The following is a 25,644-nucleotide window of genomic DNA, read 5'->3' as shown; positions in this document are numbered from 1 at the left end:
CACGCAGTTCGTATATCTCCGCTTTATTACACAAATATTAACTTGTTAGATGAAAACAAAGTATACAGTTTATTTTTTGTTCTTTTTATTGCATTGTTCTTTTTATTCCCCTTATATATTGATAATTTTCTTTTCACGATTCAATCGGGGGATATTAGAGAGAATATTCTGCAATTGTTTTGCGCTCTATATATAGTCTACTTTATAGATAGGAGCTTTATTGAATTGAGGAAATGTTTCTCTCTCTAAAACTTGCCCGAAATCGAAACTCGATTTTAGTTGAAACTTAGATCGAACGAGGAAATGTGAATTCATGCTCCGCCATAAAATTTCTTATTTCATCTCGTAGACGGCTCTATCAATCGATTGTCTGCTTACTATCTGTCCACGATTCGAAAGCACATAATTGGATGATATCGTGCTACGACTATAATAGAGATGTAGTTCGCTATATCGATTGGCAAGAAATCTTAGTAATTGTATTTCGTAGTACGAAACGAGCATTCTCTCCTATATAGGGTTTCAAGTACCGTATATATATGTACTATGCATTCCACGCTAAATGTAATCTATAATAAGATTAAATCTTCACATTACTACACATGAAACGGTTATAATCATAAACAGTCACAGATATTGTATTGCATAGGTACTGTATTCGGTGCTTAATATAATCAATGATTGCAGAATTATTACTCTATGCGTATGTGAAATCGATAAATAATGGAATTACTATTAGATGAGTTGGTGTGTATATTAAATAGCGTAATACACACAAATTTCAATTTCAAATTCAATAGCATTTGGAAATTTCTTCAATCTTGATTGATATACGTGACATAAAGTATAGTACAAAAATAACAATTCTTCCTTTTGTGAGACTTACGTCGCAATTTTCGCCTGTCTCGTAATTTTCCTCAGCTCGTAGAATCGTATGTAAGAAATCCCACGTTTATAAAGGACGATCTACGACATTAGGGTGTCTGTGGACACGCAAGTAGGTCGCAAGATAGGGACCCTTAGAGAAAATCGGAAGATTCGTGTGATTCATAAAGAACTCCGAGTGCTCACGTGACTGAATGTCGTAGAGGACCGTTGTCACCATTGGACCGTCTGGTTCGTTAAACTGATAGTTTCAGGATCGTAATTTTATTGTAAGAATCTATCTGCCACACAGGATGGACATAGAAAGAGAGAGAGAGGGTAAGAGATAGTTTCCACGATAGTGCAATTTAAGAACTGCTTGCGTTGTAATTAATGATTCTCCCTGAGAAACGCTATTCTATTATAATTATGCTAATTAATAAATTACGATTACAACAAAATTTATATGCAATAATCTTTAAATATAATAATCTAATTTGCTCGTCAAACCTGAAGATCATATTGACATCTATGAAATTTTACGCATGATATATTTTTTAAGCAATTTCATGCTTGGATTATTTTCGACAAATTTATCTGCCAATACTCGTCTCAATCTGCTCTTTCGAAGTCAAAGCAATTCGACGCATACTTGAAAATAATAGCTACATGTTCATGTGTTATATTCATATTGCGTGCGCGATTAATTAAGATCGATCGATATTTCCAGCCTTGACATAGTTCATTCCGATGCCGATGGTACCGCGGGTCCATTAATTACACACGATTAATGTTCCGCGATGTGCCGAGCGAAGTACATCGTCGAATGCGCGATAACGTTCGTCAAAAAGTCGCGTCGGCGTTCCGCCGACCCGATGATACGAGTCCGTTCGAAATAAATCATCCCCCGACTACGAAGGGAGAGAGAGAAAGAGAGAGCGGGACGACAGCTCTCATAGATTTCAGTGGATGCGCGAAACGCGGTGGCTCTTAAGAAGTAGCGCGCCATCCGTCTTGTCGTTCCCGCATGGATAAGAATAGGAACGTAAAAATCTCCGTAACCGGATATATCCTCTCGTGCTACTGCCGACGCTCCTCGTGGTCTCTGCCGCGCGGAATTCCTCGAGACAGCTCGAATCCGTTGCCTCATAATTTCCTCGAATACTAAGGACACCGGGATACCGAGGAGACGGGAGGATACGGAGAAAAGCATGGAAAGGGCGCGCGTTCGGTTAAGGAGGGTATAGAGGGTTGAAGAGAGGAAAAGACGGAGAAAAAAGGGGCACACTGCCGCCTCGTGCGGCGCGCCCCGTTTAGGGAGCTCATTTCTCACGAGCGTGCGAAAGCCGGGCGAACATCCGCCGCTCGCTACGCGATACTTTTGAATTACGACTCGCCGCGGTGCGGTGGCACGAATGTATCATGCGGGCGCGTCCCCACGATCTTCTTATCTCCCTAGCGAGGAACGAGGAATTGCATCGCGTTCGGTGCTTCGGAAGCACCGAAGCCGTCGGAGGCGGAGCCGGGACGCGCTGCTACTCCCGGAAACCACCCGATACAACGCGATGCTTTCGCGAACGAAATATGCTCCCGCCGTGATTGGGAAAGTAGGACAGCGAATCGCTATTATGTAGCGGAACGCTTCTACCACGATAAATCATATGAAGAAACTCGGAAGACTGATTATTTGGATTGCCGCGAAAGATGGTCCTCGAACTGACCGCCCGCGCCCGTTCATAGAATACCTCTCTCGTTCAAGGGCCAAAGAAGAAAATAGCTCTGACTCTTTGACTCAATCTCTCTGTTACTCCTGATGTAGGTATGTAGTAAGTTTCAAAAATGATACTTACATTTTATATGTATGTGTATTATGATCGCGTGCGTAATCTCGTACTACTCATTGTCAGATAAACCGCGCTACATCACACATTTGCAGTCATTTGATACCTCGATATTGAACTTATCACTTCCGTTATTTGTACAACACAGAAATTCGCTCTCGGTATTCCAAGTCTTTACAGGGTCGTTTCTCAACACAGCGTGAGTGCACGCGCGTTGGAAATAATTTCTATTTTTTATGAGGCCTTCTCGTGCCTTTTTTACGTATATTATGGGCGGTGCAACCTCGCCAGCAGCGTAATTTCGCACGGAAAATTGCGACCGTATACACAGCGGCGCGAAGAACGGATACGGTGACTGCTGTTTACGATATCCAAAGCTATTTCAGCTTTAATATTATAGGTGCTCCTGCCTACTTCGTTGTTTTGCGATATACGGTATCTGTCTTTTTTACGTCAATAATCATCGCGAATTTTGACAACCATCCCATGCCGATATTTATTCGCTCGACCGTTTATCAAGAATCACGATCATTCGAATCGAAACCTGTCTATCAGATCACGTCTGGTATTAGTGAAATAATATCGTCTGGGTGGATGTGGTTGAACGGAGCCGTGCATGCGCGCACATATAATATGTGCGTGTGTGTGTATTTGATGTATATCTATTATCTAATAATTGTAGTTAATTTAGGTATATATTTTATGTTGAATTAATGATTAATAAATTTAGATTCGTATGTCGTATTATCTAATTTTCAGCTCAAATATAGCTTACAATTTTCTTAACTTACAATCGTATCGGTTCGAGAGTTATTTATTATATAACTGGTATTATTACATGTGGAAAAATCAATTTATCTACCTACGCTTATAATAAAGGTTGCTTATATACGCCGCGCGTATGATTCACGGAATTATCGTTGCTACATTTTTTCCGGAGGCCGAAGATTCAAGCTCGCACTTTGCACGGATTACCGGGGGATAACGTACACCACGATGAGTGTTGCTGGCCTAGCTTGGCACGTCGGGCGGCGATTGTACTCATATATTAATGCCGGGAGATGCCGTGTGGTGCCTCGTTAATAATTCTACTTCCCTTCATACCCTTCAGCTCTCGAGTAGTATCTACCCTTGCTTCGGTCGTAACACGAGCAAGGGTGGATACATACTTAGGTGCAGTCTGCAAGTGTGATGCTAGGCCGGCTGCGCTGTTTACTCTCGCCGCGGCCGTTCCGCGTAAATAAAAATTCGGGTACCATGTACTACTACTACTATTGGCAAGACATAACAGTATCTTCGGAAGAACGAAAAAAATGATTAAATTCCTCTAAGAAAAATTATATTTTATATAATATTATTAATACAGTATATAAAAATTTTGCGATTGATAAACGAACAATTTGACGGTAATAGTAGGTTGAAAGTAACGTGGGTAGCAGTTTGAAAGAAATTTTAATTCGAATTTCGTAATGACGATAGAATTGGTGGTACTGTCGGGGAAACGGACGTATTAGAGCCTCACTTACCCCCGATTGCCCCGGAAACGAACGGACGCGGACGGTAAGGCACCATCGTGGAAAGATAACGCAGGGAAGCGTAATCCCTCGCAGAGACCGGCATCTCTCTTTCCACGTTACGAACGCGAAAGCCCTGATTCCACCTTCCGGACGAGAGCTCGAGATATCCTGCTATAATGGCGCCGCCCTTATACACTCACAAGAGTGTTACTTTTGGAGGTTCTCCGATTTTTCATTACTTCGCACTTTCTTCTTTCACGAATTCGAGAAAATAAATTAATTTTTTCCGCGAATGATATTCTGGATGTGAAAGCCAATTAAATGCAAAAGGCAAGTTTGATCATGAAGCAGGAAACAAATAATATTTTGTGGATTATCCGCGTATACAAGTACGTTGCAATTTTTCGACTAATTTTGCATATTTAGAATGTTAAATTAGTTTTTTCTGGTAACGCAATGAAATTCGTATAACATAGAGAAAACGTGGACACAAAGAGTACGATAAGATGAAATAATGCTGAAATAATGCTGGATCCATGCGGCAGATATTGTGAATGCGAATTGTGCCACACTTGAAATGCACGAACGATAGGTCGAATTGAATCAAATGCGCAATACTTTTAGCACCCACATTCGCTTTTACGCGATCAATATTTTCATTGAATATAATACTTTGCTTTTATCAGAGAGTTAAAATCAAACCCATTCGGTTATTCAATTATGGAACGGATGTCCTTGTGTAGGTATACTAAAAAATTAATCCATTTATACATTTCGACAAATTAAAAAGATTAACTAATTTCTCTCTTGTATATATTGTATTATACTACAATTTGATTATTTCTACAATTATGAAACACATTATGAAATCTTATTTACTTAATTCATTTATTCCGCAAGTAGCTATCGTAAGTTTTTGTGTAGTCTCATTCAAAACCTTGTCGAGATGAATTCAGACTGTAATCCATAGGCGGCTTTCAGACTTTCAATTAAATCGAGAAAGCCTGTCCACAGTCCAGCTCGCTGTCTCTTTTTTCAATTAAATTACGCTTTTCCTATCCTTTCTAAACGCGTGACGTATCATAGTATATCGTATCATAGAATGAAGTAAATACGATTGAAATGATTGTAAAAATTATTTTTAGCGTCAAGCGTTATGATTGATTATAAAAGAGTCAAGAGATTTAGCAATAAAAATTTCAGTTTTTCTTCTCTTACATGTACTTCATCAATAAAATTTGATTTGAATTTACATTAACCACTAAATAACTTAGCGAGCCGTGGTCTTACATTGAAAGAAGCACGGTTTTTCTTCGTTACGGATTGTAAGACTTTAAAATTAAAAAAGTAGGTAGATGAGTACATAAATATCAAAAGGAGCGGCAGCTTCTCGCGCGCGCCAAGTATATTTGTATAATAAACTTCTTCCTTCAAAGAAATACCGCGCATCTTTTCTCGAGCGAAATGGTACTCTTTGAAAAATAACTTATTATATGTTTTAAAAATGCACATTTATTTTATACACGTTCCAAAGCAAAAGAAGAAAGTTGCACTGTACCGTCACAATAGCTTCTGATAATGGATTCGCGATAATATCTCCGCGTTGTTAAAATTTCCTAACTATGCAGCCCGAAAACCGCGAAACAACCTCGTTGACACGATTACGTATTTCTCCGTGCACTACAGAAAATTATTGTTGAAACATTTTCCGATATAATTTACTGCATATTGATTAATAATTTCTCACTGCTGATCTGTTATTTTCCATAATAATTAACATATTCATGCATATTGCTGCGGAAATTCCCACGAGAAATCTGTACGTATCTTTGACGAGAAGCTCGCAATGGACGCTGGTCTCAAGTCGCATAGGACGGTCAGGAATCGAATTAGTTTCAGGACGACGAATTCGTGCGCAAGCAGACCTCTTTCGTGCCACCTCATGTGACCTACGTGTCACGTCCATTACGGATAAAGAACGATGAATTTTACAAGAGAGTTATATTACGAGCATAATAAAATTGAATATTAAAAGTGCGTGATACTCGAGGCCAAAAATGTCGCATATAAACATGGAATTTCAGTGAAGCGTAAATTTCAAGTCTCGCCATTCGATTGGATCATAGGTGCGCTATTTTTGAAGATATTTCGATCAACGGATATTGAATGTCGTGATCAACGAGCGCAATGGACGACCTTGCGAGAACCATTGGCCACAGTCAGCGGAGTCGGCCCTCGCAGCCCTTGCGCTTTCGATCGTGACGGGAGTGGATGTCGGTCGAGTGCGTCCGAATGCACGGAAACACGGGACACGCAATTAGCGACAGAAAGGCGGAAACGCGATTGGCGTACGAGATGCGAGATTGCGAAGGTGGACGATTGCATTGTGTGTGACGAGTGACGACGTGTGTGACAACAGGTCGGTCCATGTGCGTTTACGGAAAAGTGATATCGCGGGCGAATATCGCGACGGACTGTCTGTCGGGCAGTCGCCGGGTCGCCGGGATGCTTCGTTAGAGTCGACTCTGGAAAGCGGTAGCGCGATGCAGAGGCGAAGAGACGTCGTCGGAGGTCAAAAGTGTGCTTGAACAAGATGAGCGCTGGCATGTGGCAGGCAAAGGAAATTAATCAAGCGCCTCTCTGTGTACGCGGGAAGAGCACGCTACACCTGAACTGACTGAAATTGAAATACCGAGGTTGGACTGGGCGCTTGCTCGAATATTATGAGGATTACCTGGGCCGCGGCGGCGCGGCGCGGCGCGGCGCGGCGCGGCGCGGCGCAGCGCGGCGCCCGGCGGTCTGAAAGTGGGAATTCCTCTCGGTTTAACCTGCCAAGTCGATTCGAGGTGTTCCGTCTGATATACAGACCGATTTATCTGTGTGATAATGTCTAAGTCTACGTAGCATCGAGATGCTGACCAAACTTCTGGCGTTACGAGGATTACTGAGTTGCAGCGATCTTACATTTCACGTATTCTCGTTGAGAACAGGATTAAATGCGCAGCTCGTGGAATGTTCGTTTTGCATGCAACGATCGACCGCACGCGTCGCAATCATTGTTATGCACGTTATGAGAGATGCAACGATGCGAGATCCTATAGATAGGGGTACAATACGAATTGTTCGATAATGCTTTTCTCAGCTTTAACTTGGCTTTCACGCTTAACTTGAATGTCCTCGATTTGCGTAATAGTGATTACGTGGTCATAACGTTGAAAGTCAATGGCTCACGTAGAATGAGTTACTTCGCAGGTCGTCAGATAAATTCAGATGAAAAATAGATGAATAAGTGAATAAGAATGAGAAAATCGGTTGTCGTGATTTTTCACAGGAAATTGTCGTTGACCTGGCATCTTACCTCGAATCTAAAGAGCAGTGATTTGGATACAACCTAAGCGCGAAGCCATCACACTGGACTGTGAAAGATTGTAAAATAAGCTTGTGATCCATCGCCGAAGGAAATTAGTTCCGCTTCATTAAGCAGGGTGCACGATAACTCGCACATTTCTGTCGCAAGCTTGGAACGAATTTTAAGGACGGGATTGTAAAGACAGGAATTTTCTCGACAAGTTTCCATACGGTAGAATTTTATCGACATTTGCCTCTCCGCGCGCTACTTAGCGATACACAATTTATCTGTCTGTACGTTTGAAAATAAATTTAGGTGACAAGCGTGATTCCAGTATATGCATACACGCAATCCATCGCATTCGCAATAACGTATCATCCTTCGCGTAGAAAACGCCGAGGAGGAAAGATTTTTCAATAGAAAAGCCGAGTGCTCGAGGGCTCAAAATGCTTTTCAACTTCTTCCAGTACGCACTTGTCGCGCACGACACGACTCTCTCTCGCATGGTTATTGTTCAAAGCACGGCGATCAAAAAGACGGGAAAAGATGTGCGAAAGTATGATTACTCGCGGCATAATGCGCGTAGGCGTCTGAAAGGTGTCAAAGTGTATTTCACCAGAGTCCAATGGAGCGAATATCTTTAGGAATGTACACGTCCGGTGAGGATGCGCGCGCGATGCACCTACACGGATGGATGTACACGGACTTTCGCTATCCGTTGTGTTTGCGCTCTTCGAGCGGGGATGCCGTTTGTGCTTTTCTGGTATCCTCTCTGAATATTTTTCCTTCTGCCTAGGCAAACAGGAATTTATGGTTCTGACGATGCGACGCGACGGCGACGTGCTGCACGCTACCGTGTTCGCGATTGCGTTTTCACCTGTATGCGGTGGTTAAAAAGTAGAGCTTCCACACGCCGCTGAAGTCATTACGGTTTAAAGCGTGCCGCACAGATTTTCGTTTCTTCTATGTCGTTTCTGTGAAAAGCACATAATCATTACTAATGCTATACATGTATGCACGCGCGCGTGTTTACGTGCGTGTGTGTGTGTGTGTGTGTCTATATACGCGGAACGTTGCATCAACATCGTTTCCGTTAAAAGAGTTGCAGAGGGCCAATCCTTTGTGCAACGGCTTTCACATCGCTGTCCTTTAAATTCATTTCTGATAACGTAATGTTTTTACTGATTTTTCGCACGCATCGAGCAATTGGTATAACGAACGATACGTTTCGATAGAGGCGGAGCTTTGAAACGCGAACGCAGTTGCCTCTGACAACGTTATCGTCGCGTTTTATCGCAATTCCTGTATTTCAAAGCCGTTTGATTAAAAAATTATTTCTTTCAGGTATTGATACACGAGAATATTTAATTGATCGCCGTCGCGACAATGCTTAATTTCCATCAAAAATCAACAATACTTGAATACTACTTTGATAACAGAAAGCAACGAATAAAGCGTAACCAATTCTTAGAATTTCTGGTAAATAATTGAGAATGATTGTTCATCAAAGACGTAATGCGTATCGACTTCTCCATTTCGTTTCGAAGAAAAGTCGAGGAAAATATGAAACACCTAAAATGGATTTGCGCGGTCGACAGACTTCGCTTTTTACTCTTGGCTACCAACGTAAAGAGAAAGTTGGTTACCGGGCATTATTGGATTTACCTTCCATTCATGGCAGACTTTATTCCGAATGCTTATTGTGACTGTATTCTAAGTGGTTCATTTGATAAATAAGACGTAAAATGTCCTAGCTATCCGCATTGCAGATGCAATGCATTTTTATTTATCATTATGTGTTGGTTTGCATTACAGCTGAAGGAAAAGCGCTTGTGGAAGTATTTCTAATAATGCACGCGACGAATCGCATTAAATGATGAAATAACGTTTTATACGTACACGCGCACGCACGCCATACACATACACATTCGGAAAGTCATTCCGCGGTTTACGAAGAACGATGCGAAATTCAACTTGACTCGTGAGTTACGTGGTAATCGATCCTGAGCTGCAACGAAGAAAGTCGTCTTACGGCCAAAGGCTCTCCTGATCCCGGCAGGGGATAGAGAGGCCTTTGGCTGTGCCGTGCAAGCCGCAGGACGTAGCAAAGGCTCTTCGACGGCCAGTGCAAGTCTGCCTTGGACGATAGAGCGCTAGGAGAGGTAGAACGCAGGTAAAGCCGACCGGTATTTCCCAGGAGAGCGCGGTAGCGGGATTCGGTCTGCATCGGGTCGTCTACATCGTCGTCGATACAAGCGGCGCGCAAGCGTGTCACGTGAGGGTTGTGTGTATTAATGTTAATGTTAACGTTAACGTTAACGCCAAAGCACGACACGGCGACCCAGAGAGAGCCCTCGCGCGTTAACCGGTTGGGCGACGTTATCCGCAAGGCTGAATTCTTTATGCGAAAATAATGACGGTCTCGTAATGCCTCTCGACCGACATGCAACGATGCAAATTCAGCGTGCAGGTCGTGCCGTTTCTCTCTGCTGTTACTACCGCGCCGCGCCGCGCCGCGCCGCGCCACGCCGATATGGGAAATGTAATTTTTTTGTTCAATAACCAATGCGCTTCGCGGATTTCTATTTCACCGCAATATGAGATCGAGTATTTACCACTGAGCCGAGATTTATGCCCGGAAATAATCGCGCATTATTTTCAATCTCCGGTCGAGAGCATAATTATTTATAAATGTTTATAAGCCCGAGAGTATTACAAATGTTTGTTTCGCTAATTATTTGAATAAAGCTCGGTATCATAATACGAAGTTAATTCTTCCATTTTCAATCATCTCAGTATCGACCAGTTTCGAGGGCATACATTGAATCTATTTAATTCTTTGAAATAAAACAAGCTACATTTTCAGAGAGAGAGAGAGAGAGAGAGAGAGAGAGAGAGAGAGAGAGAGAGAGAGAGAGAGAGAGAGAGAGAGAGAGAGAAACCTGTAAACACCAAATTTGGCTCTGACAGATCCTACTTGATGAGATTAAACACATGTAGCGAGCCTCTATTATCCAACGAATTCTATTCACGGTTATATATCCGCGATACTGATAATATATTGACTTCATACGGTACGCGAGATGATTTCCGATTAAACTATTCGGTGCAATTCGCGGGAATGCTAAATGTGCACATCAACGACCACAAAACATTTGCATTAGCATTATGTGGCTCGATTGACGGAGCAGGACAAATTAGACTTTACATTTTACTGATAGCGTACGATTTTATATCACAATTCTGTTGTTGCTACATAAAAAAAGCACACACACACACAATTTCGGTCTCTGAATTTCAAAATAATTTCGAATTACCCGGCGAATAAGATAAGACTATATAATACAGATAAGTACAGTAAAGAAGTCTTTTCGTGGCCATGATAATTCGCTGAGCATAGTTCGTTCGAAGGGGTTTTCATCCTCTTGTAATTAAAGCGATCAGCGCAAAGCTCTTGGGAATATATTAAAAGTGCTACTTGGAGGAATGGTTTCTTATCCCGCCCGTCCAGGCGGTCGCTCTTAGTTATAATTACCTTGTTTGCATCTTCGAGTCCGTTTGAGTTCTCATTGTTAGTGGTCGGACGGGATCGCGGGCGGCGATCAAAGCGAGTTCACCGCGGGATCGCTTTTATAAGAAGATACGTCTCCGCTGGTGTATGAGTCACAACGTTGCGCGGTCACGAAGTTTCCGTTTTGCGTCCCTTCCCGACCACCGGGACAAATATAAAATCGAAACGAGAAAAGATAGAGGTGTCGGAATACGGAAAAGAGAAACGCGACGCGGACAGACGTGTTATTTCGCGAAAATCACGTGAAATAGAAGTCACCGGGTGGGCAGCGCTAGTGAAATATACGTAGTTCGTAAAATACATCTGCCAGCGCACCGGACGCTACACAACCGTTACCGGATTTTTAGCGTAGCACACAAACGCGTCCTCGTTACTCATCGGCGCTACGAGAATCCCGCGACGGGATCAAATCAACGCGCGATATTACGCATTACGAAATTACGCGAACCCGAACAAATTCCATTTTTTTTTTCCAACGCGGCTTCGGCCGCCGCGCCAGCGCGGGCGTCTAGCCTAATTGGGGCGTAACGATGAAAATTTTCGTGAATGATGTAAACTTGCAACCGCGAAACGACAAATAAACGGATCGCGGCGTCATGTCGCGGAGGAACGTGCAGGAAGATAGTTTTTGCCACAACAAAGTAACGCGCGCGTAGCTTGTACCGATGGAGAAAAGTCGAGCCCTCCATAAAATACGACAATGCGCGCGCTCCAAGAGGTATTAACGTGATCTGTGTAAGCCACGTGAGGCTGCCTGGCAGCGGCGGGGTGCACTCTCGTGTGCATGTACCGCCGAGACATAAATAATGCAGAATACTCCTAAAGCCGTCCGTTCACGTACGACCAATATGTTCCTCGGCACAGAGCTGCAAACTGGATACGCGGTTGGAAGAGTGCGCGCGATGCAACACAATTTTAAAGGTTTCGCCGGTGCACGGTGCAACGTTTACTCCCTGCCTGCCAGACTGCTTGCTGGAATAAAATTTCTGTTTCGCGACGGACGATTTCACTTGCAGCCGTCGTTTAAGCTGTAATCGATCGATTCGCATCGTATATTTAAGCGGACTTGCCTGCTCACAACGATTTACGCAATCTAACATTTATCTCTCGGCTATCGATGATTATCAAACTCCACCGACTTTTACACTTTCGTACGATTAATGGATTTCTCAGTGACGCGGGCGCGGCGATTTCTGCTGCGAAAATGCCGAAAATATAACAGGCAAATGATATTAATTAGAAGAAAGCGGCGAGGCGCTGCCGCAGTGAGAAACTTTTGCTCAGGTAGTTGGCGAACTTTGAGAAACGGCGGTTAAAGTTCCGAGGTGATGAAGGCTTACGAGCTGCTTGAGGTGTCTACCTATCCATCGAGGCTTTAGCTTTATAGGCCTTTCGAACGATAAACATCGAGGCTTAATCTTGATAGAAAGTCGTTGTGTTGGTAAATCTCGTCGCGATATCTTTTTTACAAAATTCGAGGAATTAAAACAAAAAATTCGAGCGATTATAGTTAACGAAGAAGAGAAAAAACTCTCATCAAGACGCAGGTGCTATCAAAGTTTTGGAATCTACACTCAAATGTATTTAACTAAGACGCGAACTTGCAAAACTCCAACAGCCGAGTAGCAAGTTTTAGCACTACGGGTATAATCTAACTTTGTACGCGTGTCAAGATTGTACCATGTATTATTAGGGATATATAGGCGGGCTTACTTATTTTATTATTGATGGTAGCAGCAGACTAGGGCGGTAAGCGCCGCGAGTTTATCATCTCGCGAAAGAGATTCAGGAGTGCGAGTTGAGGGGGCAATCGTGAAATATAAAGTAACCATGGTGAGAAAACGTTCCGCGTTGCGTTTGAAGCACGCACAAAAGGGTAGAATGGGGCTTAAGTATGCTAACTGTAAGTAACGCCATGTATGCAACTCTGACACAAATTTATCTGGCCAAGTAGAATATATGATATCAGAGTACATGTAACTCACATTGCACCTTTTCGCACAGTTGTCGCTGTTAAAGTCGCGTGACATTCACGTGTACTTTTCCATATGCGTATACATATATGTATATGTATATTATTAGATTATTACATACGAAAATGTAGAATGAGTCGAAACATGATATAGTGTTTCAAGTTTAATATTAGGAGTTAATAAAAATAAAAATTTCTAAAATAATATTGATATTTTCGTACCCAATGAAAATCGTCGCTATTTATGTAATTGTAAACTCTAATTGCACGAAAATAGATTTTACTTGTTAGCAATAGAATTCTAAGCTTGATGACACATACTGTCAAATGGTTGGTTAAGGCATTTCACTAATACATATATATATGTAAGAACCATCGCAAAATATCAGCGCAATTTAAAAGAAAACAGCCATAAAAGAACGCCAAGTTTCGTACGTGTGTAACGGGAGTTTTAAAGGCGCGCCAAGAATGGCACGGGTAAATGCTCCAGAGTCTAGTGGGAAATAAAGCTTCCGCTCAAGCGAAGTAAGAAGAGAGTCCGTAAACGGGAACGCGAATGGAGCACGTAATCCACGTCCGTGGTTTTATATCCATATCCATATCCGTGTAGAGAGCGCGATGTTTTACGAATCACCGCGAGAGCACACGCAGCAAACAGCTCGAGAAAATTGCAATTTGCCACGTAGCAGCTGTTGTCGTAAGTGGTCCCATAGCAACAGTGTATTTGCTAAGCAAATGGCCAATCATGCATATCTAAGGAGGGTCGCGTCTGCATCTCATGCATTATAGAGACGGGCTCTTCGCCCGGGTGCTCTTACGGGCGCAGTTGCGCCTATTCCCAACAACTAGACACTAACTTCGCCCCGACGCCTCCTCTAATATTCTATTATCAACGACATTTCGCCCGCAGGGCCGAACGCTCGTTCACGATTATACACCACGAATTTCGAATAATGAAAAAAAGGATGCGCGCGTCGCCGTCGCGTCGGCGAGTTGCAGTAGCACATCTCCAGCGAGTTCCGCTAATATACCAGGCTCCGCCACCTGTGCACATACGTGACCTTTCGTCGGTTCACTTTAAAGCCCGCTCGTTAATACCATTTTAACGATGACGGGGTATATAAAGCGGCCTAACGCGTAAGCCCATTTTACACGCGACAACGAAGCAAATTTCGGCAAGTATTATGCGCGAAAGTCCGATTCGAGAATCGCGTTTCGACCGGACTGATGTACATTTGCTTATCTATTACACTTTTACTTGACTTTAGCGGCGGATGTTTCGACAGCAAGAGGCTTCCTTTAGCTACGGAAAGTTCATAGAAAAAACATTTGCTGTAATGCCACAAAGAAATGCCGGGGGAGTTCCGAACTTATAGGAACGAGCCTCTTCATCGTTTTCCTCGATGCCGCCGTGCGCTCTTTTGTATTCGCGTAATCCGCTTCGCCGTAGAAATGTAACTCCGTCTCAAGATTGTTTCACAACGGCGAAGCCGCGCCGTTTGTCGTTTATCAACGGCGAAAAATTCCCACGAACTATGCGAATGTCAACAACAATGAATCGTCGACGTCGCTGAATAACCTTGTTACCAGCGGAAGAGCATAAAGGTCGCGGAAACGATACGGGAGAGCGATAGGGGCACCTCCGCTTGAAATCCCGTCGCCGACGTTACTTCCTTCCTTCTGTATACTCCCATGTAATTATATTACTCTTTGGTACTCTGTGTGTTCGTGTCCTTAAGACAGAGAACCACTACCGATGCGCCCGCGCCGCTCCGACTAAGAGAATCACGCTACGTTTCGACCGTTATCGTGCCATATTTTCCTACCAACACGGTACCTTTGAACGTACTTCAGATACTTCAAAACTTGCAGGATTCGACGACGAGACGGTGCTTCTCTCACAGAGAGAGAGAGAGAGAGAGAGAGAGAGAGAGAGAGAGAGAGAGAGAAAGAGAGAGAGAAATTCAAATAAATTGCAAGAAGTATCACGAATAAAAATGTGCGGACGTTTTGTAAGAAAGATGCGTAAAAGTCTCCCTTCTGAGAGACGAATCGTGACAGCGAAAGAATCTGAATGCTTATCCAATATATATAAGCGAAACTAAAAAAAAATATTGTTTCGTCGCGAGTATTTTCAGGATTTCGAAATACGTTTTCACGTGGCAGCCCCCAATTACGTTAGTGGTCCTATCTACATTCTATTGAAGTGTACGTAGCGTCAAATGCATCACTTGCCGAGAGTTTTCGATTTAAAGTCGTTTTCACAATAGTAACCATTTTGAGCCATATAAAATAAAATAACAGTCAATGGCTTTTTGTTTTTCGAGCGTACGTATTGATGAAAGCGATTATTAATCACCGAGCCGAGCCGAGCCGAGGTGGACATCCAATATTTCTGCTTATGTAGAGTAATTGAGCATATTATCCGTTCTGATTATAATAATGGCTTTTATAAATAATCTTATTGACATTTAAAATTTATTACTTAATGATGACGTAGTCGTAATAGGTTAGATTTTTGAAACGTTTATCTTATATTTACATGATTTAAGTGAAATTTAAAGATCAATTGTAAAATTTCTCTGATCATGTAGAAAGAAATGTCATAATTGAACAATCAAACATTATTATTTTTTTACACGTCAAAGTATCGATAAAATACTCGTTAATCCTGGCGTTTTTCGGGTAATCTACTGATTATGACGATTCAGCTGACTAAATAGGTATATTGAATGTATGAATGCTATAAAATCCGATATCTCATCGCAGTGAAACTTGTATGATACTTTGCGCCTGTCAACGTAATTTTAACGGATTGTGTCCCTCCCAACAATGACGGCCAACCTGTACAGACGACAAATGTAACCTGCCAACCGCTCGTCGTTCACGGGCCACCGCATCACAGTGTGTACGCGACTTTATTGGATTAAAATGCAATAAAACTCAATTACAACTTCATCAACTACAAATTACCTGCTCTCACTTTGCCGGCATCATAATCTACTTATGGGATGTGTCACGCGAACGAAGCATGAAATCACGTCCGCGTGACGAGCAGCATGCTTGTGTGTAACGAGATGTGTATTTGCGAATTATTAACGTTACGACAAAACAATTTTCGAACGAGAAAAGTAATTATTTCCGAGGGTAAAGGAGTAAAGGTATTACTTTATTCGTAGCTCTTAAACAGGACCATCTATTATACTTTTGGATAATGTGAGAGAGATACTCTGCTATGAATTTTCTGAAATATTTATAACAGCAACATTATATATTCCCTTGAAAACTCTGGATCGTGCGGCCGTTATGTCATTTTTAGTGACCTCGTTGCGAAGTCTTTTTTCCCTTTCAAAAGTTCAGCCTATATAGCGTCGAGCTCGCGCACGCGTAGAAAATTTCATTCGCATCCGTTCCGTTTGCAACCAGGGCATAGTGGCGTGTATCCGCAGTATTATATTATGCAACGACCTATGTATGCATTATTTAGTCCACACCTGGAAAGTCAGAAGCGGCAAGAGATCGCTCTACTTCCATTTAATGGGCGCGCCATTGCGCGCGCCATGCTCTTCCATAGGGCTCTCTCTCTCTACAGCCTGCCTACATGCCTGCACGTAGAAGACGTAGGCAATAGTCTTCGTCGGGATAGCCGGCTTCGTTAGTAAATTAAACATTGTAATCGCCTTAGCTTCTTCACTTTTATAGCAAAGATGTAGCTTTCTCCAATTTAAAGAATAGTGAATAGTGGTTCCAATTGGTCGGAAGCGATAGCGTGTGGTGAATTCCTTGGTAATGAATACATGTGATAAACTTGCCCATGGCTAACCAGCACCTCGAACTTTTCGACGTAAATGAGAATGTTAATCCGGAGCGGTTTTGGACGATTGCCAATGATTCCTCGGCAACCCACGTTTGTCGATGAACAAGGAAAAAAGTGACGAATAGGACTCTTAAACATTTCACACTTTCGACACTTTCTCTCGCTCTTCTAAAATCCATAATCGAGGAAATTATATTGTCGAGATGGATAAAAATGAAAATGTCGACCAATCTCGCCAGTTATTAAATTGCGAGGAGCACTACTCTTTTTATTAAAAAATATTTTGATTTTTGCACGCTACGCTGGTTACGGTGGTTGCAAACAGTCGAAATTATGTAATATTTAATAATACAGGATTTAATTATTTTAAAATTTTGGGAGATATCTAACCACTCTCTGTATAAAAAACCCCCGAAAAAAAGACAGTAGAAGTAGATATCACGCACGTTATTAAATTTCTGGTCGCGAGCTGCCACAAAAACAAAACGAGTCGACACAGTTATCATCCCTCGTAATTTGCCAATGTTAGAGATGCTTTTATCCTGTCTAAATGTTTGATTGTGTATGTGTGTGTGTGTGTGTGTGTGTGTGTGTGTGTGTGTGTGTGTGGTTTCCGCAGTATCGCACTTCGAAGTTATTCCTCATATTTTTAATTAACATTGCTACGACAAGATATCTATTATATCAGCGTTTACGATGCTATCGTCATACATAAAACGGATTCAAATTTAGTCAGAATATGAAATAGGTAGAGATACCTATCAGTTGTGCTATGTATTACTATGTAAATGCAACCCATACGGAAGGGCTTTTATGGACGCGTTTGCATCAGGTGCACCTGTAACTGTATAGCGAGGATTAAATAAATTCGATTGCGCGATGTGTCTCGTCGCCATGGTCCCATTTATTATCTGCAAACGCAAGTTCGAGGAACGAACGTTATCAGAGTCGAGGTTTAAACTATAAGGCACAATGTTAAAGGCGAAACGTTTACACCCATTGACCATTGCCGTTTCAGCGAACCCCGCGGCTCGTAACAACGATTATCGGAACTGTAGATACCATCGCCGAATCGCATCCATCTTTTCCGCCCCGACAACGCACCCCCGCCTCGTTTAAATACGCATTCGGTTGCATAGGGCGCGCGACGCGGCGCGGGCGCGGAGCAAGCCGGGGCGTTCTCCTCTTAATCCCTCTATTAAAACGTAAATTACCGAGTAAGACAAACGCGGGTGCGGCAATTCGGTCTCCTTCGGACGAACGAATTGTCTCCCACCTGCCGTCCTTGCCTTTTTCCTTCAAAGAGGTTGCGTCGAATAATGCGCAATTAAAGTTTTAATCGAAAACTCGAAAGGCTGAATAAGAACGACGTTAGCACACGGCGATAGTCGTGCGGGGGCAGCGCGGGGAGCTACCGCGTCGGAGTTCGCCGTTCCGTCTGGGTTCCGGTGGGCTGGCGGTGCAGTTACGTCGTTAAGGGCGGTGGGAAAACTGAAAGGGCCACCAACGTTGGTGACGTGACGAAACAACCGCGGAAACGAGGACGACGACGACGACGACGACGACGACGAGGAGCAGCGTTGGAGTAACCGATAAACCGCCACGGTCCCCAGGCATACAATGCCCGGGGTTTAGGTCCCGTAAACAGCCGCCGACCCAGCCTGTAAACTCGCCGTAATTGGGGTGCAAGCATCAAGTTTGTACACCGTGCGTATAATGGCGTTATCGAGAATTCTATTGGGTCGACGCACCGCACGGTATAGCGAGTTCGCTTCCGAGATAATCGCCGGGGTCAAAGTGCATGCCGCTTGTGCTCCCCGGTACGGGTTCTCCGATGCACAACCGTCGTCCTGGTACAACGAGCGTGCTCGACAAACCCGTCGTTTTAACGCTTTAACGAGCAACGATTTCCACGCCGATCATCCGAGTTTCTCTCGATGCTAATGAGATTTTTTTTTTACTTATTTGCATCTAATACAGCGTTTTCTTTAGCACGAAATGCTAAAGAGATAGCGGAGGTACGATAGCATCCAAAAGTTTTAAAAACGCCCTCTCCATCCCTTTCCATAGCCTTTTCAAATAATCGTCTACTGCACGTTTATAAGTAAAACATATTTAACTAATCACTATTATTCCACTTAGTTCTGAACGGAAATAATCTTTAAGCAGTTTTATATCGATAATAGCTATATAGAATCATACAACCTTTTCGTCAAATAAAAAAATGGATATCTCGATTAATGAAGAAGCAGCTAACCTAAATAATTAAGTTGTTGATTTAAATTACCAATTCTCCTTCTTTTATATGATTTTCATCGTAGAGCAGAAATTAATTATCGTCGTGATAAACAGATTTTAATTAGCAGCTTTCAATGCCGCAAGTTTTCTCCATAGGGAAAAGTGCTTGTAAAGCAGGTATCTTTAAATACATTGAGCAAATGTAAGTTATACCGGGAGTGTATCGTTGTTGTTTTTGCTGCGTCATTCACCGATTCTTTCTACAATAATACCAACGAAAATACACTCAGCGATTAATATCGGTGTTACGGATACGAGCGCGATGCAATATCACGGCTTATTTTACGAAATCGCGACAACGAGGACTCGCGCACACACGCAAAAATAACGTTACAACACGCGAATATTTAAAGCCAGGCGGTATCCTTTCAGCCACTCCGCTATTACGTGGATTCATTTTAATCACGGTGCGGGCGGTCCATTTGTGTACACGGCGCACGCTATTATTGTACGCTCGCAATTTCGCGTATCTCGTGCATTTTTTAAGTAGACGCTTATATACACAGTTGATACCAATCCCCACGTAATTTACTATCCGATAGAAAAGTAGAGGCGCTAATAACATTACGATACTATCGAGGCGTTGATACATAGTCGACGATATTTCGATATTCTAGCAACCACGTATCTCTATTGTAATACGGAATATCGATTAAATTGTTGATGCATTGATAATCAATAACTCGTGTCAATGTAGTAAAAGGGAAGTAATATATCTGACGCGCGCACTTACGCAACGATACGATCGCGGCCGGAATCCCCGGCCGCCTTTAATTAGAATCAGCTCGGCATATTTAATTCGCGCGCGAGTCGCGCGTGCTAATTGAATCAATTAACTCGCCGAACTTGCTACGTGGTCGGGGCAGAGGCGGGAGGGAGAGAGAGAATGGGGGACGTTTACAACGTTAGCAGCGTAAACACAGGGGTCGGGGGTATATCCCTTCACTCTCTTCGATTATCCCCTACCTTCCGCGTTACCCGCGACTTCCGCTCCGCGCTCGTTACGCGACACGTTTATAAATAATTTAATTCACGCCCGGCTCGGCTCGGCTCGGCTCGGCTCGGCTCAGCACGACGCGGAAATTTCCACGATATCGTCACGACCGGCTACGTCCGCCGGTCTCGCGAACGGCACTCATCCGCCGTTATTCGGCCGTAGCTACAATGGCACCATGCACGAAGAATCACGGTAACGAGGTGTCCGTGCGTTCGGAAGTTCGGATAGTTAACTCGCGGACGGCAGCGATTATAATTGGAAAACGATCGGGCGCGCGGTCACCCGGCGCGGGAGATATATCGATGTACCGATAACGAGTGCCGGATCGTATCGTTCTGCCACGTGCGACAGGTATTGCCACACGTTACGCGATAGTCGTGACACTTGGAGCTATTTCTACAGATTACGCGCTCGGCGCGGGTTCCATCGTGTCGGCAATTTTTAACCGAAAATTTTCATTGCCATTTTTCTCGGTCGAATATGAGAGACATGGTCGTTGGTAAAACTAAAGGAAATTGACTACGTCTAACTTGATATAAACAAAATTAAGTTGGGTACTCAGTTGGGTATATTAAAAAGCATTAAAAAACGGATAGACGCACGACGAAAGGAAAATTTCAAAAGCAGGATATAACATGTTCTCGTTGACATCGTTTAAAAGTTGCGGAACATACAGAAATTGTTGGTAGACGAAACAGAAGCGCTTATTAAACTTTTCACGATGTCATGAACAGTATACAGTTAACGGTAACGTAAAAGATATAAAAGTGGACAGCAAAATATTTATATTGAATTTTTCGATGACATAAAATTCACTTGCGATATATAGAAATAATTCAGACGATAACAATCAAAATTCGATGATGCTTGCGACTGCTCGCGGTTAAAAGTGTTGACGATGCTTTAAAAACTATACTCTCTTTATATAAATATTATAAAAGATTCTCATTTCTCATTTACAGCTTGTCACGAATACGAAACGATGGTACAAAAATCGATACGTGTCTGGTACGATGTTTGCGACGAATTTAAAAGTTGTCAAATTCTTTTTACGGCTTGACGTGTCTGTGATCTTTGAAAAACCGAAAGGGAATCAGGTACATGAAACATTTTTTGTGAAGAGAAATTTATATTCAACGGGGCGCTTTAATCCATCTATATTGTCACTAGCATCGCCCGTACGCGGTACGCGTGTTACCAAACCGATGCAACGGATGAAACGCTCGGACATACCCGATGTGTTATCCAGCCTAAAAGTGACAAAACATTGCCAACGGGCAGTGCCATCGTAACATAAATGTCGCTCTTGCGGGCCATTCAGCACACAGGGTGTCTCGATAGTTGCATGTTTTCTTTCGGCTTTAGATTTTCTGATGAGTTTTTCGAATTGACTTTTCGTTGGCGGAACTTTGACAGGATTATATGTCAAAAAATTTTTAATTTTCAGCATTAAATATTGTGCCGTCGCGCCTCGTCATCGCCGTGTCAGATACGTGATTTCACGACCGTTCAGTTTATCAGAGTACTGATATGAATATTCATAGAGCGACATTGGAGAGAGAAATCGACTCTCGCGAAAGAACTTTAAGACGAATGCCTTGTCGACGCTCGAGAAAACACGGAGTCGAGGGGGACATTAAGTGCCAACGGTCTCCATTAATGATTAATGCAACCTAACGACCGTGCCCCTCGCGACTCGAGGGTCTCGGCGACGGCGACCTTTCTGCGCAGGGGACAGAGCTAGCCGGCCGACCGTCGGCGTCGGCGTTGGCGTCGCGGGAAGAAGGAGCTTGAGCAAACAACGCGCGCGCCATTCGCACTCCCACTTATCTCGGCGTGATGTTGCAGAAACAAGAAAGCTCCCCAAGGCTCAAAGGCTATAAGCTATAGCAATGAACCTGGCTTTATGAATACACGAGCGAACGTCTCTCGCGCCGAGACAACGACTGACACCGCATTTCTCGCGTCTACGTATCGTCATCCGCTAGAATCGGCTAGAATAACTCGGTCTTGTCTTTTACGCGACATGATGCGATTACTTTATCCCAACTATGTATGCCCGATCTTTTAATTTTCTCTTTTTTTTTAATAACTAGGCGATAGGAAAATGAAAAAAAATAAGGTCGATGAAGCGTCACGGCTCGATAGCCTGGCCGCGGATGCGTAGTCGACGGGATAAAACGTCGACGGATTCGACAACGAGGAGAGACGAGCTATATCGTTCAACGGATTACTACTCGCCGTTATCGCCGGCTCGCGGAAACTCTTGACGACGGCATCGCTCGATCATTCTTCCCATGGGCAAAGCTATCGATAATGCAAACGGCTGCGCTATGGGAAATCGGCTTAACGAATGTCTACAGAAGTCGAGTGTGCGAGAACCGTTTTAACACCGTCCTGACATATTACAGTGCTCAGTTAAGCGAGACGTAACTTCTGCATTCGCGGGAGAACCCGGTTCAAGGTTATGATAGAAATCTTTTTTGTTACGCGGATCACCCAAGTAGCTGCACGACATATCCCCTGTATATGCCATATCTCGCACAATATCTGATATCTCTTATTTTTAAGTAATCAAAGAAAATCTCACTGTAGGATGAACAGCAATTAAATGTACAAAAGAAGCCTCTATAACAGGGAAAGGACTTTTCGTTGGAAATATTCACGACAATTTGCGTCGCGCGTTGACTATGAGAAGTTGACGCCAGATATATGCCCGGGAAAACAATGTCGGGTGCTTGCTATCGTGAACAATAAAAATAGGAAAAATGAAAAACGCCACAGGGACCAACTCTACATACGTTCCCCATACTACCTATTATAGCGTGTAATATTGGCTGCGTCGAGCGTGCAGTCGGTGCAGTCCATGTCGAAACACACGATGCTATCCTGCGACGAATGCATATTGCGCGATGCGAACACTTTTATTGCTACAATCCAAGTTTAAGTTCTTGATGGATAGATGTGCGTGGGCGGAAATACTGGAGTTTTTTTTTTGTTTTTTTTTCCCCCTAAATCGTATTCCGATGGAAATGCTATTACAAATATATACGTATTCCCGCGTTGAATGGTGAATAGCCTCTTACAAAGAGTAACATTCAACCCTATTATATTAGGATTGCAGAAAGTAATTATTCTTTCTCAACAATACCAGTTTAATTTTAGAACAAGCACCTTTGTTACGGTTGCGCTGCCTCTTTTTCCAAGCGATCCGATGTGCAGTTCGCAAATTAATTTGAAGCAGAACAGTGGTGGTTGAATTATTTCTAATAATAATACATGAGTTTAGCCGAATAAAATAAAATATGAAATTGAACGTCGGAGCTTTTTAGGCGATATATCGTTAATTCACAGAGAGGTCGATTGAGCGGCCAAATCTCTTGTTCCGCTCGCTCGTTCTCTTCAACGAAAAGACCCGTTTGTCCTCCCGCTTCAATGTTTCATCAGCCTCGTTCGAAATTTCTCCCGCATGCCCCATCACATTATTAAACAGCGACGACGTTTAACTGAAAGCATTTGTCAGTGAAATATACGCGTATTTAACTCGGCACAATGCGAGATTCAATCCCATTGAGCTCGGCTACCTGTAATTGTCCCGCGGTATCAGGCAAAGGAGTTAAATCCTTCCGCGTTAGTTTGGAATTTCGCCACGTATTCGCGTTAAAATTTCAAAGCCCAGGCTGCACGCGGTTGCCGCGTAAGCCCCCGCTCTCGATGCCGCCGCCGCCGCCGCCGCCGCTCTTAAACTTCACGGACGCATTATGCACTTTCGCCGAGTGTAAGCGCGAGCATTTAAATTAACGATAATTTCAGTCACAGGTTTGCAAACCGCCGACGTGTAATTCCGCAGGTTGTGCGCGCAATCATGCCTAGGCTCCACTCCTCCGCGTTCTGACGCGTAAGTACTTTCGCGGCGATACCGAGAGGGCCGCTTACCTACTTTACGTAGTTGCCAACGCGATTCGGGAATTCAGTGCATTTAGATTGTGTGTCAGGCAAGGATTTTATTTACGCGCCATAGCTCGCAGCAATACGTCGACGTCTCACGACGCGTCGCGACGTGAGAGCGTTCGCTATCGTTATACATATAACGATTCTTTCCTCGATATCGATACCTAATGTTGAAAATAAATAAAAGTTTGAAGCGAAACTTGTGTACCGTGAATATCGACAGTGAAATGTAGATACCACGATCGTGTCTATGTATCGCCAACGTGTTTATTCCAACATGTAAGATGCATATTTCATAGAGTAATGATAAAGATTTGATAAAGACCCGCTACAGACGGATGAATATTTTGATTTGCCTTTTATTCTTTGCAGACTGAATATGCGCTAAGAACTAAGAACACGTAGATACGGATGCAGCCGTAATAGGTACTCCTGCAAAGCTTGTGAATTATTTCAGCTCTCGTTAAAGTAAACAAGGTTCTTTCACGTAAGAATAAAATAACGCGAAGAAAGACGCAAATACGCTCGTAGAGCAAAGGGTGTTAGGTTAATAAACGAGTGTAATTAGACACCTCATTTCGACGCTTCTCCAACTACCGATCGTCCAGCTTGCTCTTCGCTATTCTATCGTCGTTTTCATTCCTGTTCTTTCTACTTCCCTTATTTGTCTCTTTCGCATACAATGTATCCAGCTGCATTATGCGAGGAGAAATGGCCGGAAAAGCCCAAGCGCTAATGAGGAAAAACGTGTACGAGTTTCAACGTCCTTCACTGCTTTCATACCGAATGGCGATTAACATTCGGATAGTTGGTTTTACACTCGAGTCCTTTAACAATGTTTATAAATTGTCTTACATACTACGATCTAGCTCATACTATGAGCATACTCTTCGCATTTATCTCTCTCATTTATATTTTACTATCTCTCTCACCGCTACTCTCACACCGCTACTCTCACACCGCTACTCTCGTTGTGTAAATTGCTAAAATTACAATTTAATATCATTTAACTTAAATGCCACTGTGGAAAGAAATATTTGGTCAACGATTCAGATCAGATAACACAACAGAGAAAAGTTGCGCAAAGAGATGTGACTTATCTTTCCAAGTAAAGCTACTTTCTTTTAATGGATCCCAGAATTCTATCTTTTACAGTTTAGAGAGGAATTATTTCGAGCAAAGAAAAAAGCTGTGTACACTCTTGAAATAGAAGTTAGCAAACTTTGGAAAGGACGCTGGTCGTTTGGCAAGAATGCATAGCATCTATTAAGAATTTCTTAAAAGTCAAAAATGGAATTCTCGAATATCACGCTATATAGTGACGTACAAAATCACAGATAATATCGCCTCTTCATGTGACACGCATACGCGGATATACCTACAAGCGATATGTTCGTTGTTCTATTTGATACTGTATTCGATAACGCCAAGTGTCACGTGCAAACTTAGCATTCGCAGGTTTCCATC

The 25,644-nt window shown here is 42.9% G+C and overlaps 2 protein-coding genes and 1 long non-coding RNA gene across 5 annotated transcripts in view; 2 read left to right on the top strand and 1 right to left on the bottom strand.

Moving 5' to 3' along the window:
• M (zona pellucida domain-containing protein miniature) overlaps positions 1 to 25,644 on the bottom strand; it is a 272,287-nt gene that overhangs the window by 196,597 nt on the left and 50,046 nt on the right. The window lies entirely within an intron of this gene.
• The window catches only part of Sol1, a 236,257-nt gene that overhangs the window by 165,062 nt on the left and 45,551 nt on the right, over positions 1 to 25,644 (top strand). The window lies entirely within an intron of this gene.
• LOC139776574 (uncharacterized) lies at positions 20,188 to 24,039 on the top strand. Its single transcript, XR_011719116.1, has 3 exons — positions 20,188 to 20,577; positions 21,189 to 21,323; positions 21,397 to 24,039. It is a non-coding gene; the product is annotated as an uncharacterized lncRNA (long non-coding RNA).

This window comes from Temnothorax nylanderi, unplaced genomic scaffold, assembly GCF_030848795.1.
Source record: "Temnothorax nylanderi isolate EJ_2023f unplaced genomic scaffold, tnyl_v1.0 TNYL_tig0122_pilon, whole genome shotgun sequence".
Classification (NCBI taxonomy): domain Eukaryota; kingdom Metazoa; phylum Arthropoda; class Insecta; order Hymenoptera; family Formicidae; genus Temnothorax; species Temnothorax nylanderi.
The sequence above is the reverse complement of the archived record's forward strand: the minus strand, read 5'-3'. Positions and strand labels throughout refer to the sequence as shown.